This window comes from Hippoglossus hippoglossus, chromosome 7 (genome assembly GCF_009819705.1).
Source record: "Hippoglossus hippoglossus isolate fHipHip1 chromosome 7, fHipHip1.pri, whole genome shotgun sequence".
Classification (NCBI taxonomy): domain Eukaryota; kingdom Metazoa; phylum Chordata; class Actinopteri; order Pleuronectiformes; family Pleuronectidae; genus Hippoglossus; species Hippoglossus hippoglossus.
Genome location: NC_047157.1, coordinates 1,624,864 through 1,640,034, shown reverse-complemented (window position 1 = coordinate 1,640,034; position 15,171 = coordinate 1,624,864).

Here is a 15,171-nt window from a genome sequence, read left to right as displayed (position 1 = left end):
TACACTTCACAATTACAATTCACCTGCGTTTCCTGAGGGGTTATTAAAGTAATTCAGTGTCCTTGCCCTAAATTACATGTGGGTGAAACAGTTTGTTCTCTCAGGACTCTTTGAACACAATAGTAGCAGCAGCAGAGTCGCTGTTACTCCCTAATGAACCACTTCCAAGGTTACTGATATATTACGTGTGAACCGAATTTCAGTGCAATCTATTCAATTAGAAAGATTTCAGCCTCGACTGAGGTGATGTAAGACCAACAGAGCAGCCTCAACAAGCTGCCAGCACGGCTAAAATGGACAAAGATGGAAAGGCTGAAAACATAAACGTAATTTAGTATCTGATGAGTAAGCACTATATGGAAGAGAACCCTGAAACACTCATATGTTTTCTGGTCTTGAGCAGGTGAATCTCTCTCACCTCTTTTCCACTCACCTCTCTCCCCCATTTTTCTCCGTTCACCCCAACCAGTCGAGGCAGATGGCCCTCTGACATTGAGTCTGGTTCTAGAGGTTTCTTCCAGTTGTCTGTGAAGATTCTCAGTCATCTAGGTCATGGTATCTTCAGAAGTTGGACAAGTGTACGAAGGCCACCAGACTTGCTTATGTTTCTTCAGGACGTTTCACCTCTCATCCAAGAGGATATGTTGTTGTTCCTTTACAACGCCCTCAGACCTTGTGGGTATGTTTTGAGCGTGGTGGTGTAAGGTTATGATCACCCCTTGTGTTCCAGTGGGTGATTAGGGTTTTCTCCTAGTTAATGATGGAATTTTCTTCTCTCCACAGAAAGAGTTTGCTCGTTGTGGAAACTTTCAGTTTCTCTATTATTTTTTAAGGTCTTGACCTTACTATGAGATACTGTATGTCATGATTTGCCGCTATAAAACAGATTCTTATTGAATTGAATATCAGGGAAATGGTGCAAATGACATTCACCTCTAAATGTGTCAAAATGAAGAAAAAAAAAGGCTTGAATATCAAACTTAAGTCTAAGAGACAAATGTTCTGCATATAATAATTTTATGCAATCGGTTCAGTAGATGAGGATTTTGCTCGGTTGTCATCACGTGACCAGAGTATATAAGTTTGGTTATGTTATAGCAGGAAGTTACTTGTGGGTTGAGATGAAAAACCTGTCACTGTTCAAAGATCTCTGATGTTCATCTGATGGTCACGTGAAAACCAGTCCCCAACCTTTCTCCTGCTTGACTGCAGAGGTCATGTGGTCTTGAAGGTCATGTGATGACACCTGGGTCAGCTCCATTTCAGCTAAAGGAGTCTGTCCTTGAACCTCTCCTGTTTACATTATATATGTTCCCCCTGGGGTGTGTCATCCACAAACAAAACCTCAACTTCCATTCATATACAGATGACACACAACTGTACTTCTCTTTTAACCCCCTAACTCTGATCAAATTAGTGTTCTCAATGACTGTATCCTGGATATAAATTATGGATGGCCCAAAACTTCTTGCAGCTTAAAGCGATAGTTCACTTAAAAAGGAAAATCCACTCATTATCTTCTCAACACTATGCCGATGGAGGGGTGGGTGAAGTGTTTGAGTCCACAAAACACTTTTTTAGTCTCAGGGGTAAACGGTGTTGCAGCCAAATCCAATACAATTGTAGTAAACAGGTGGCTCCTTCTTCAAACGTAAAGAAACAGAAAAATAACATAACATGCCTCCATACTGCCCCGACATTCAAATTTACGTCATGTTTTAAGTCTTAAGGTCCTCTACCGGAAGTAGCGGTGCTAACGCTTGTGCCCTTGGTATAGAACTCGTGTGCAGTGTTTCCAGTGTATCCGAACGAAGGGAATGGAGGACCCAAAAATGCACGGCTGACAAGGCAGAGTTCAGTAGATTGGGCAGTGGAAATCAGGCAAAAAGGGCAATGGCAGGAAAACAGGCAACGGTCATACACTGAGAAGCTCACAAGAAAACAATGCTGGAACAAGGCGATACTAGGAACACACAACGAACTGGCAACCTGAGGGGAGACAGATAGGGTACCCAGACAATCAGGGGATAATGAGACACAGATGAGTACAATCAGGGCGGTGAGCACACACAGGATCTATCTGCCACAGCGAGTCACGACACGGTGTGCACGTGCGAACGTGAGGATATCGGAGGACATTTAGGCTAAAACACGGTGAACGTCGGGGCTTCCGGACACTTGGATGACACCACTCAAGCAGTATGGAGGCTTGTTATGGGTTTTTTCTGTGTTTTGTTTTTTACATCATGAATAAGGAGTCACCAGTTACTTCAGTTGTATTGGATTTGCCCGCAACTCTGTTTACCCCTGAAACTGATTTGTGGACTCAAAAACTTCACCCACCCCTTGTGGTGAGTAGATAATGAGTGAATTTTCATTATTCGGTGAACTATCCCTTAAATATTGACAAGACCGAGGTAATGACTACTGGTGCTGACAATCAATACCTCCACTTTCAAGCACCTGGGGTCTCTGTCCCAAAACATGGGTGTAAATGTAAAAATCTTGGTGTCACCTTTTATAATGACCTCTCCCTAAATAATCATGTCAATGCAGTCCAGTCATTTTCTCTGCAGCTCAGGAAACTTTCAAAGATCAGCATGTTTTAATCCAGAAGAAACTGTTGATTGTCATTCACCCCTTCATTTCCTCTTGTTTGGATTATTGCAATTCTCTCTTCACCTGCCTGAGCCAACAGAGTTTACATAAAGGTCAGCACATTCTAAACACAGCACCCTGACTCCTCACCAAGTCTGCTACAACAGAGCATATGACTCCAATTTTAGCTTATCTTCGTTGGCTTCCAGGAAACTTTAGAACTTTTAAGGTCTGTTCTTGAATTGCACTTAAGTACATTTCAGATCTGTTGACACCAGATGTGGCCGGTCGTACCAGGTCCTCAGTGAGGGCCTTGCTCACATTCCTCAGTCCCAACTGAGGACCAGAGGTGTCCAGACCTTTTCATTGGAGCAGTCTCCCTGAGGACATCTGTCTGACAAACTCTGTATCCACTCTTCTTATCGACTGTTATATGTTATAATGTTTTATTTTATTCTGTTTGTCTTTAAAATGTTTTCCTATTGTTTATCTATAATTTTTTAATTTTAAACTTTAATGCCTACTTACCAGTACCCGATCAACTGATCACCCCAGTCCTCCTTGACCTTCACTGGCTCCCAGTAAAATACAGGATCAATTTCAAAATTCTACTCACTACCTAAGACCCTCCTCCCCAGAGCACACCCCCACCCGACAGCTGAGATCGGCTGATGCCAACCTCCTTCAGGTCCCCAGAACCAAGCGCCAAACCTGGGGTGACAGGGCGTTTTCAGTCGCCACCTCACTCTCTGGAACTCATTACCACCCAACATTAAAAACACCCCCACTGTTATCTTTCAAAAAGTCCCTCAAAACCCACCTCTTCAGACTTGCCTTCCCCAGCTAAACCCTCCCACCCCATGTTTTTATTCTGTTTGTTTTTTTATTTTTTCATATTTTTCTTAGTATACCTGACTTTTTAGCTTTTTCATCGATTTTAAAGTGTATTTTGATAGTTTCACTATTTTATTCCCCACTATGTAAAGCGTCTTTGAGAACTTTGAAAAGCACTATATAAATGCAATGTATTATTATTATTCTTATTAATGCACCTTGTAACTCTGTTTTGAAAGGTGCTGAAAATATAGTTTGTTATTATTTATAATTCACTGATATGAGATTTCATTGAAAACCCAATTAGGTAATCATTTCATATCCAACATATGGGAAGTACCTGACACTCTCTGAGAGGTCCATAGCTATAATTAATTAATAGTTATAGTTAACAACAGTGGTAAGATCTATTCAGCACTCCAACCCTGCGCTTTCCTGAACCTTTTATCCACCAACGGTAGGAGCAGCTTGGGAGAGAAGCTGTGGTCCTTCCTGTGCTGACAGAGGGCAGCACTGCTCCCTACATGCTGCCTGTGCTGCCATCAGGTTTCCAGGCTGAGGACACAGAGCTGTAATGTGGGACATCATGTACTGAACACTGTGTGCTGCCGCTCAAACACGCACACAGACAAAACAACTGTTGTGCTGTGAAAGACTTGTATGTCTGCACCTAAGGAATCCAGTCAAATATTGTCAGTAGGTGTAGTGGTACTATTCACATACTGAACAGTGGTCTGACGTTATTTAAAATTTCATGTCCTTAATTTCATTTGAAATATATATTTTTTTATTTTGCTGTTTATGTTTTGCTTGTTAATAGTTTTTAAATTGTGTTTTTTTTAGTTTTTCTAAGTGTAAACCAACGGCTGGAGTTTTCTTTAAAACATGTATTTTTCTGATGTTAAATGTTTGATGCTCATGTATAATGCACAGCATATTGTAATAATGTTACAGTATGTATAATATTACCTTGTTAATTCCTTGTAAAAATGGTTGATATAAATTACAAGTGCGAAACTCTCTTATCAAAGGCCATTGCAATTTTTATAACATCCTTTGAGGGCCATCCACAATTATTGAATACATATATTTTGTTATTGTTTTTGTGCTTTTTTTATCAATAGTACAGTTTTTATTATAATAATAAATTGTATTATACTGCACCTTTCATACATAAAATGCAGCTCGAAGTGCTTTATAATAAAATTTAGGACATGAAATAAGAATGATCAATAAGAACACGTTAGCAATAAAACAAAGATTTAGGATTTTAAAAAACAAACAAACTAGTAAAAGTTAAAAAAAAAAATTAAAAAAAATACTATGAGACAATGGTGTTGAAAAAGTTATTAAAGTTAGTAAATTAATTAAAACCAAGATCATAGAAATAGGTCGAGTTGTTTCTTAAAACTATCAACAGAAGAAGCTTGTCTGATGTGTTGAGGGAGTTTGTGCCAAACCTTTGGTGCAAAGCAACAGAAAGCTGCTTCCCCAAACTTTTTATAGTTTGTTTTGGGGATATTGAGCAAGCCTGTGGCAGACGACCTGAGGGAACGGTTTGGAACATACTCCGATAAACATTCAGAGATGTATGAAGGTGCTGTTACATTAAGAGACTTAAAAACAATTTTAAAATCAGTCCTCAGTGATACTGGAACTATTTCTCATTAAAACCCTGGCTGCTGAATTTTGAACAAGTTGTAGTCGATAAATGGATTTTTTTCAGTAATCCTGAATATAGTACATTACAGTAGTCCAGGTGAGAAAGTATTAAAGCATGAGTCACCTTTTTGGGAACTTTCAGAGTGAGGTACGGTTCTGAGTCAAGTGTAACACCCAGGTTCTTTACTTTTGATTTGTTTTGATGCGCCAGACTTCCAAGTTTGCAAATAATCTTTTGTACAAGAATTTCTGTTTTATCTTTGTTAAATTTGAGAAAATTGTTTCTCATCCATTGTTCCACCCTGAAGAGGCAATTTATAACTTGGTTTGGAGCATCAGAGTCATCTGGCGCTATGGATAGTATCATCAGCATAACAATGATAGTTCACACCATGATCACTAATAACTTTTCGCAGTGGTAACATATGTAAGCAAAATAGTAAAGTACCAATGGAACCCTGTGGAATGCCAAAAAGCTTATCATGCTTTCGTGAAACATGGTCACAGAGGCTAACACAATATGTTCTGCCAGTAAGGTATGTTTTGAACCAGTTTAGAGCTGTGTCTTTGATACCAATCCAACTTTCGAGTCTGTGTAAAATAATCTTGTGATCTACTGTGTCAATGCAGCAGATAAGTCGAGCAGCATCAGGATAGATGCATTGTTGTGCTCTCACCCAAAGGTCATTTATTATTCTCACCACTGCTTATTAATACGACACTAATTAATTACACTAATAATTTCTTCCTCAAATTGTTCTCAGCAATCCATCCAAATGTTTAATGGCAGTGTCCCTCAGTGTTATTCAGCGCTCTTCACTGTTTTTCAGTATCTGTTCCATATTATTAATCCTCTTTGTGACGGTTCCTGTAGACAAACTGACACTTTAGAACAATTTGACATCGTCTGGCTGCAGAAGCTCCACAGCAGCAACATGGCTCCTGCACTAATTCTCCTTCTGAATGGGCTTTCAGCTTCTTAGCTGTTTGTTCAATCACCACAAAACGTGTCTGTGAAACACTCTATGTCAGAATGTGTGTTGTTAAAGCTGCTTATTGGATGCCAAACTCTGCTGAAGAGCAAATACGAGAGCATTTGTCTTTGGAACACACACCAGTTTAAGGCTTCATGTTTCCAGTTGTAATGATGCTGAGGTTGGTGTTGGTGTCATTTTCTTTTACTGTAGAAAGGGTCTTTGCTGTTAGAGTATACAGTATTTGAAAAGTATAAGGTATGGGTATATATGCATATTAAAGTTAAGCCAAAAAATCAGAAGGAAGCAGACTGGAGTAAATGAGTCATTCGGATGCAGAAATTCCTCACACATATGATGAGCTCCTCCTATGACGATACCTCCAATGCCGCGTTTTCGCACCCCCTTCCTCCTTCATCTGACTCCAACCATGTAGCAGACTGACAAAGACAGTCCCTCCACTTACTGTCTCCTAATATCTCAAAAAATCTATCAATACCACAAAATGTTCCTAAATTATACATTTTTAATTATTAAAAAAATGTCAAGCGTGTACATGCTGACAGCCTTTTACAAACTGAAACAATTCACTCATCCTACGCAGTAGATATGACTTACACACGCACACACTTACACAAACATTTGATTTATAAATAGAACAATAATGAGCTGATGTCACCACCTCTAACAAGGTGAAAGTAAGTATATGTATATGAATTTGTATATGTGCAGATGTGGAGTTGGTGCATTGGTGGTGGCAATAGTGTGGACAACCATAGATTGTTTGCAGGACCTTGATGGACATGAACAAATTGGATAGATGAAGTGAAACTTACAATGGAATGCATAATTGTGTTGTGAAAAGTAACAGAAGGAAAACATCATGGAAAAGAAAGGACATCATGATGACAATACAAAGACAAAAAAGCATGCATCCTAGAAAAACACGTGAGCTTGGAGGGCTGTGTAATCCGACTCCTTTTCCTGCTGTGTCATCCTCAACGGAAAGATTATCGAGGAGCATCATCCTGGCCAGGTCGGGCCAGGCGGGGCTATGTTGAGGCTGACTGCGTCCACAGTTTGTTCTCACAGCAGATTAAAGGCCTGTGGATTAGGATTAGTCACATCTATGTATACCTGTGCACACTTCCAGCCTGAGTGTTGGTCGGACAGAGACAGGTCAGGAAGTGAAGAGTGGGTGAGAAATAATGCGGTGACCTGGATCATGAGCTGAACTGCTGGGGATGTATGGTGACACGTCAGTGACGTGTTGATCTTGTAGTTTCTAGCTCAGAGACGTTTTACACATACAGTTTAACGATACATCACTTTGAATAATACTTTGGGAAATATTTGGTCAAACTCAGAGTCACATCACATATTCAGATGAAAATGACTAAAACTGACTCTTTATTTTTCATACAAATTTATTTTGTGACCTTTTCTCTATACCTGGACATGTGAGTTGATATTATTGGGTATGACGTACCTGACATTATCAGTTCTTCAAAAGTTTATAGAATACTGTTGTCATAGCAACAAGTCCTTTAACACGGGGTCTTTTCCACCAGGCTTTTTTTTTATTTGATGAATGCAGAGATTCTCAAAGTAACTTCCCAGGTCGGCTCCAAATGCACACTCACACACTTCCAGCACAGACATCAGGTTTCAGTGCCTGAGGACACACACTCTGTGGCCTGGAGGAGCTGGTGATCAACCCTCTGGTTGGTGGGGGACCCACTCTACCCCATGAGGATCTCACATATAGAGTAGTCTAACTGTGTGAGAATGCATATAGAGAAAGCTTAGATATACATAGATTGTGATTTGTGAATATGGGCTATACAAATAAAATTTGATTGATTGATTGATTGATTGATATACAGTAGTTTAGAGGATCTTTACACATATTACACATATTAGTCATTAAATAATAAATCTGTTCAGTTTTGAGATCTTGGTCTATTTGCTTCTATATGATGTCTGTTTTAAAGCTAATGGGAAAAAACGTCCAAAATACACATCTATATATATAAATATATATATTTACAATTCACTTCGTCTATTTGTGTCTTTATTCAATTAATAATATTTATTCAAAGGCTGATTTCACAAAATTGTTTTTTTCCCATTCCCTGACCACAGTAGCTCATAAACCAATCTGTGACAGGAGCCTATTCTCTGATTTATGAAGTGTAAATATCCAAAATCCTCTCTCCAAAACCTACCTTCTCAAATATTCAGATTTCTGTTTTGGACAGGTTTCTAAATAGATACTGCCTATCTTTGTGCAGTTGTTTAGTGTGTGTCGAATCAAATTAAATAATCATACGTATCCATAAACTGAGTAAACTAAGGTGAGGTGAGGAACGTAGATGAGGCGAGGAGCTCACAGTCTCTGGTCCAATGCAAGTAAGACACCTGCTGAGCTCTGGCGACAAAAAGGAGGAAACCTCGGATGATAATTAATGGTGTGCTGATGATGTTGTGGAGAATGTGTTGAGCTGCAAGAGATTTTAGGGGGAAAAAATGAGAGCGTGGATTTCTCTGACCCGTCCAGGTTGAGACAACTTTGTCCAAAAGATGAATTTACATGTCTTTACACAAAGACTTGAAGCGGTCTTTTGGACTGATCTATTATTATTGTTATTATTATTATTATTCCTGGGTTAAGTGTGAACCAACAGGATATAAAATGTAAATAGGTCATTTTTCAGCTGTTAACTTGATATTTCATTGGTGCAACTTTACCTCATTTAGCAGTTTTTGTGATAAACCAGACACATCAATAAAAAACATTTTCTTACTGAATATGCAGTTTTCTGTTGCTTATACTGATCATTGATTTTTACTTTTTTACACATCAAACCCAAAACATCCCCAGTGCTTTGATCAATAAGAAGATAGCAGATATCCAGTGTTTCTATGAATGGCAGCTGCTGATCTGAGGACAGAACATCTGATTCCTCAGTCAGACACACTGTGAGGAACAGACGACAGATCTCAGCGTGTCAGCCACGTGTTGCCCTGGAGGAAGTGGGTCAGCCTGGTCTGAGACAGCAGCTCACTGCAGCTTGTTTGTTTGTTGTTGAGCCATGTGTTAAGCTCCTTTGCCAATTCATCTGGTATTTTCTGTCAATGTGTATCTTTCGCCATGCCCATAGAAAATTAAGCAGAGTTCTGAGTGCTTCAGTGTTTCTAAAATTGTTGATCTTTAAAGGAATAGTTTCACGTCTTGGTTAATCCATGCTAAATTACTTTCTTTCCAAAAAGATTGATTTGTTGATTTGTAATCACTCCTGTGGTCTGTAATGGCCATTAAAAGATCCCTTTCAAAAATATTTTAGAGTGATGGACAAAATTAAATCAAACCAATTAGATTCACGCACAACCTCTGTGAGCCAATCATCTCTCAGCTGTCAAACTCCGTGTTCAGACATGAACTCCAGAGGATGTCCAGTGATCTGGGTCCGGACTTTCTTTGGGTTTTCCTTTCACACATGAACCACACAGCAGGAGATTCTTCTTCCTTCCTGCGGAGGATCTCCTGCTGTGTTCTCACCCTCTCTTCACCACCACCACTGCACAGCTCATCACACATTTCTTCAACTTTCCCTCCTTTGCACACAAAGGTAAATCAATGAATCCAATTTCTCTTTAAAGTCCTTTGTCTTTAAGGCTCTGTGAAAACTGGAACTATCATTTAGGCCTGTCAGGATTTGGTCAGACCGGAAGCTGGTGTACAGCTCTGTTCAAAGGTGGAGCTGCCTACAGCTGACAGGACACCCAGACTGCTGGAGACACAAAACTCCTAAGTGTGTTTGGCCTGCTATGTTGTTAAAAGGTTTGTTTAAGGCAAGAGAGGTTGAACATGTGAGCAGACGAACAGGGACAACTGTATTTACTGAGGAGTGTGAATCCATTATTTCCTAGTTTTCATGGACAAAAACTTTCAATTACCAAACTAAAAATAACTCAAATTTCTCACTGCTACATTAATTTAGTAAATTAAAAAAATTAAGTGAGGCAGATTCTCAGATGATAGTCATATGTTTTCTCTCTCTCTCTGTGTGTGTGCGTGTCTCTCCCACTTTCTTTCTCTCTGATACTCTGAATAGTTATTGTTATTGTTATTATTTTGTATTATTATAACTGTTGCTGCTATCATTTATAACATTTTTATTAAATAAACCAGTCTGACAAAGCCAGGTCTCTCTCTCTTCTCTCCCCTCTTTTCCACTATACCTCCCCTCTCTCCACCATTTTTCACGGGTCAAGGCAGACGGCCGCCCACATTGAGCCTGGTTGTAGAGGTGTCTTCCACAGTAGTCAGTGCTCTATAATGTTTTATAGTCTTGACCTGACTATGTAAACCTTGAGCTAATGTTTTAATGGTTTGGTGCTATACAAATAAAATTGAACTGAGTTGAATACGTTTTGAAGACTTTCTAGTATTCAGTTTGGCCAATTTTAAATATTATGCATTGCTTTATATATGAAATATGTACTTAACCATGCTGTGTAATACTCATATAGTACAATGTGTGGACATGGGATTACTGGCCTGGGGTCATATCTGGTCTCCTGTCAGCACATTTGCACATTTTAAATGTAATAGTTTGCAGATTTTACAAAGCAGTCCAGACTTTGTATTGTGTATGTTTAGCAGTGTTTAATCAGGAATTTGATTTAGTGTTCCAGACCCCTGTACTGTCAGGTGTCCTGCAGGCAGAACCTTCAACGATTCTCTTGATTGTCTACAAGTTTTAAAGAATATTACCACTCTTGGTCTAATGAAGCACTTTGATAAATATAGAGAGAGCTGCACATGTACAAGGCTGTTTTTCAGTCTCATGTTTAAAGGTGACATTTTCAACAGAAGCAACCTGTAAACAGAGACCTCTAAACAACATGATTAATTTCCCCATCTCTTTTCACTGAATGACTCTAAAACCATACTCAAGACACTTTGATGTTGTCTTTAAAGTACAGGATGCTTGTTTGTGGAGATGAATCCTGAATAGAAGCAGAGAAGCCATTAGGCCCACTTAGTATCACCTAATCTATATCAAACAGCACATTAAGAACATTATTTTTGCTTTGTATAATGGTGAAGATACAAAATCTCTTACTCACCACATTAGAGAAAGCGTGGTTGAAGGTACAGAACCTAATGGAATAAGTGAAGATTAATAAATCATATGATGCAGTGACTATTTTCAGCGACAGTCTCTGAACAGCCTCACAACACAGATGACCCACCAAGGAAGATGTTTGTAACCTGACATTCATAATGGATGGAATGGAAGACTTACAATCGGCTGTACGTCCTTGATCTATAGTGAATTGATCATGATAAATGTATTAATAATTCCATTATCAGATTTAGTACGGTTTTAAGAAAGCATATTCTGATGGTGAGTTCACACCACAAACATTTTTTGCGTGATGAGATTAGCCTCTTTTCTGGAGGAGCGTATATCAGGGGCTGTGTTGTGCTCGCGCGAGTAGAGCAACACAAAAATGGTGTGACAGCGTAAGGCTTTACTGCGTGAACCTGAATTAGACTCCAATGCTGCCTCCTCCCACAGTGTTTTCTGTTATCTCATTTCTGTTTGGGAGGAAGATTGTTCTGCTCCAGTTGTGACTGACCATTTCTAATTAACACTGAAGAGGAACAATGTGTTTTTGAAGATATATGCTAATGTGAATAAACCAGATACCAAAAAACAGCCACAGCAGCAGGCCTGTTCCTATTGAGTTTTCAATGTGAGGGTACCTTCTTAATTCTGTACCTGGTCAGGTAGTTTCATTAATACCTGAGAATAACACTCACACACAGACAATGTGTGAATTTCTCTCTGGTAGACTCAGGGTCCCCCCTCAAGGTGGAAGGTGTACTTCATGTTGTTAGCAGTGTTGTACAAGTTGCAGTTTGAGCTTCTCCATGGACAGTGGTACACACAGTGGGTGATTTGCTGGGATGAAGGTGGATGGCAACCGCTTTAAAACTAAAAGTGTGATGACGTTTGTTATGTTAAGCAAGTGACAGCCGCTAAAATGATAAAAACTAAATGAAAAGAAATATCTCTGCATGAAAAAGAAGAGACATTGACACAGAAAACACAGACGAAAATGTCAGGGTTTTGGTGATAAAGGCCGAGGCCGGTGTCAATGTCCGGTTAAAAAAACATGTGATCTCCGCAGCCAAATGAATACGTTACATCCTGGCTCAGCCTACTGCACCAGCCCTCACCTGAACACTGCGGCATTTGTTGCTGTTCTGAGCGCGTCAGACCAAAGAATCTCTGCTGCATTGTTTATGTGCCAAAGGCAAATTTGACCAATTTGACCTGCATTATTATAGACATTACATGTTCAGGCTTTCGAATGACCTGCAAATATTTTCATTTAAATCTCGTATGGCTAAATGGTCACTTTGTTCTCACCCGTCTGTCTGACTGATCACGTTTCTGGAACTTTTGAACCGACGCGATTGTGCCACGTCTCCAGATGTCAGCCTTGGGGTGATCATCATTATAGCTGATAGATCTAATGGCCTTGAGCTACATAATAAAACGTATGTTTTTAAAATCCATACGTTTTTTTGAGAGATGTTATTTCTGTAAATTGACGATAATCTGCACAGCTGCATGATGCATCACTCATCCACACGTGTTGCTGTTTGCTGAGCTAACATCTAATCAGTTGGATTGTTTTCCCAGCCAAGGGGAAATGAGGCTAAAGGTAAAAGGTCTCACATGATGTTACTTCATGCCTTTGATCTCTCCGCACAGCTCCCTCTGGAGACCAGGGCTCTGGATGTGAAGACTTGAGGTGAGTGGGGTTGAGGAGGGTCACAGGGAGTCACCTACATGACAGCTCACAGTAAGAGAGGTGATCAGAGCTCCTGTTACACCAGGCTATGCATTGGCTGGCTGTTTGCGTCACAACTGATTATAGAATGCCTTCACTGGTGTAGAAAGCTCTTACAAGTTTTGGCTCTACCTGCTTAACAGATTTACTTGTACACTATACATGCGCCCTCCAGGACCCTCAGGTCTCTGGTTGTGGTCTTTTAATTAAACTCAATACGATGGTACACGTCTCTGAAACAGTTTCTGAAGACCTAAGGCAGCAAAGGATGCTGACACTTTAAAAACAAACACAAGACCCACCTTTGTCTGACTTTATTGTAGATTTCATTTTCGACTATTCTACCAGTATAACAGATTTCCACGAGAAAAAGTAGAAAGAAAGAAAACATTACATTTTGGCAAAGTTCCAGACAAAGGGTGAGATTTTTTATTACATTTCCACCACCTTCCCAGGGAATAATGCATTGATGTTAATTATATATAAACTGCTGAATATATATGAGTGTTGTAGTCACATTAACAGTAACAGATGTCAGGGGCAGCGTTTGCTGACACTAGAGAAGTGCCTGTGAGCTGAGCCCCTCCTTCCTGCTCTATACATTCAAGAATATGTTGTTCTTTGGCTGTCGGCCTGAAAACACACCAGCATATCCTCCGAGTGCAGCGCATGTGAACGTCCATGTCTCAAATTTGCCTGAGTGCTTTCATAAACCTACTGTGAACACTGAGACAACATATTTGATCTTTTTTGTTTTCATATATGATTTTCATTATCTTTATATTATATATATATATATTTGTTTATATTAAGATTATTATAATTATTATGATGTATAAATGAAAATCATATTTTATTTGGTTTGGAAAATAAAAAAGATAATATGTAAAATAATTTCATTTATTACCACACAACTAAATTCCAATTATAAGACCACATAAACCCACTTAAATATACACACAGGTACACAGATAATCTGCCTGTAAGAAAGTGAGCTCTCTTATTTCCTGACAGATCCAGCATTATAAACATCAGTCTTCCCGGGTGCAACCTGGCTTTGACGGAAATGGGAAAGGACCCTGTGATTGGTTTATTGTGTGTTATGCCCAGAACACAGCCATGATTAATTAAGAGACTTAAGAGTACAACCCTTTTAAAGCATGATCCAGACACAGAGTGGATCTGATGTGGACACACCCTGAATGCACTTCACCGTGTGCATTAGACCATGTCTTGTTCCAGTAGAGCCTCTGATTCTCCACTATTTTCTCTGGACATCGAGGGTTCGTGCTCTCCTATTGGCTGCTTAGCGTTCATGTCACAGCTGTTTCCAGCAGGTCCCCAATTACCCCGCCTTTTAGCTCCATTTCACCAACAATATCTGCCGCTCCCATCCCCCCCACCCCCCCCAGCTCCTGCTCACTTAGTACACTGTGTACCCATATGAACATAATGAGCACTGAGCGCTGGCGTATTGTTGTCTGCTGAGTGTGTGAGCTGCAGCATGTGCATATCTATATTGTAGGAAGTATCGTTGGAGCTTTCCCTGGCCCCCACCCATCATTAATCTCCACATTCTCATTAATGCAGCAGGCTAATCAGACTGTGCTGCTCAGCAGGGTTTTGTTTCTAACCAGGAGTCTTATGAATAATGCTGCATTCACAAAGCCGGGCCTGGAGAAGAAGGCATTCACCAAAACAAAGTTTACAAGACAATGTGCTCACCTACTGGAACTCAAGAACATTTTAGAGATGTAGGAAATTGGCTATGAAGATGGTGAGGTGGTGAACTGAAGCCAGATGACAGAAATTAAATATGAGAGGCATCATACATGTATAATAATACTAATGATGATAATAAACATTTTTATTTAGCACCTTTAAAAAGAGTTTGCAAAGTGCTTTGACAGCAAAGCAAAAAAAAAAGCAAATACAAGAGAAAAAACAATTGGCAGGATGCAATGTGACAATAAAAGCCAAATAAAATAAATACATATGAGACTATTACACATCACATAAAAGCAGTAAAAGGACAATAAGAATAAATAAATAAGTAAATTACATAAAAGGTGATAAGGAAACTATAAAAACACGATAAAGAGATGACACTGGACAAATAAGAAATGCCTGTCTCATGTTTAATTCATAATAATTATGACCAAAATTAACACAATTCATACCACATATAATTAGTATAAAAATTAATACCAAGAGGTGAGTCTCTGTG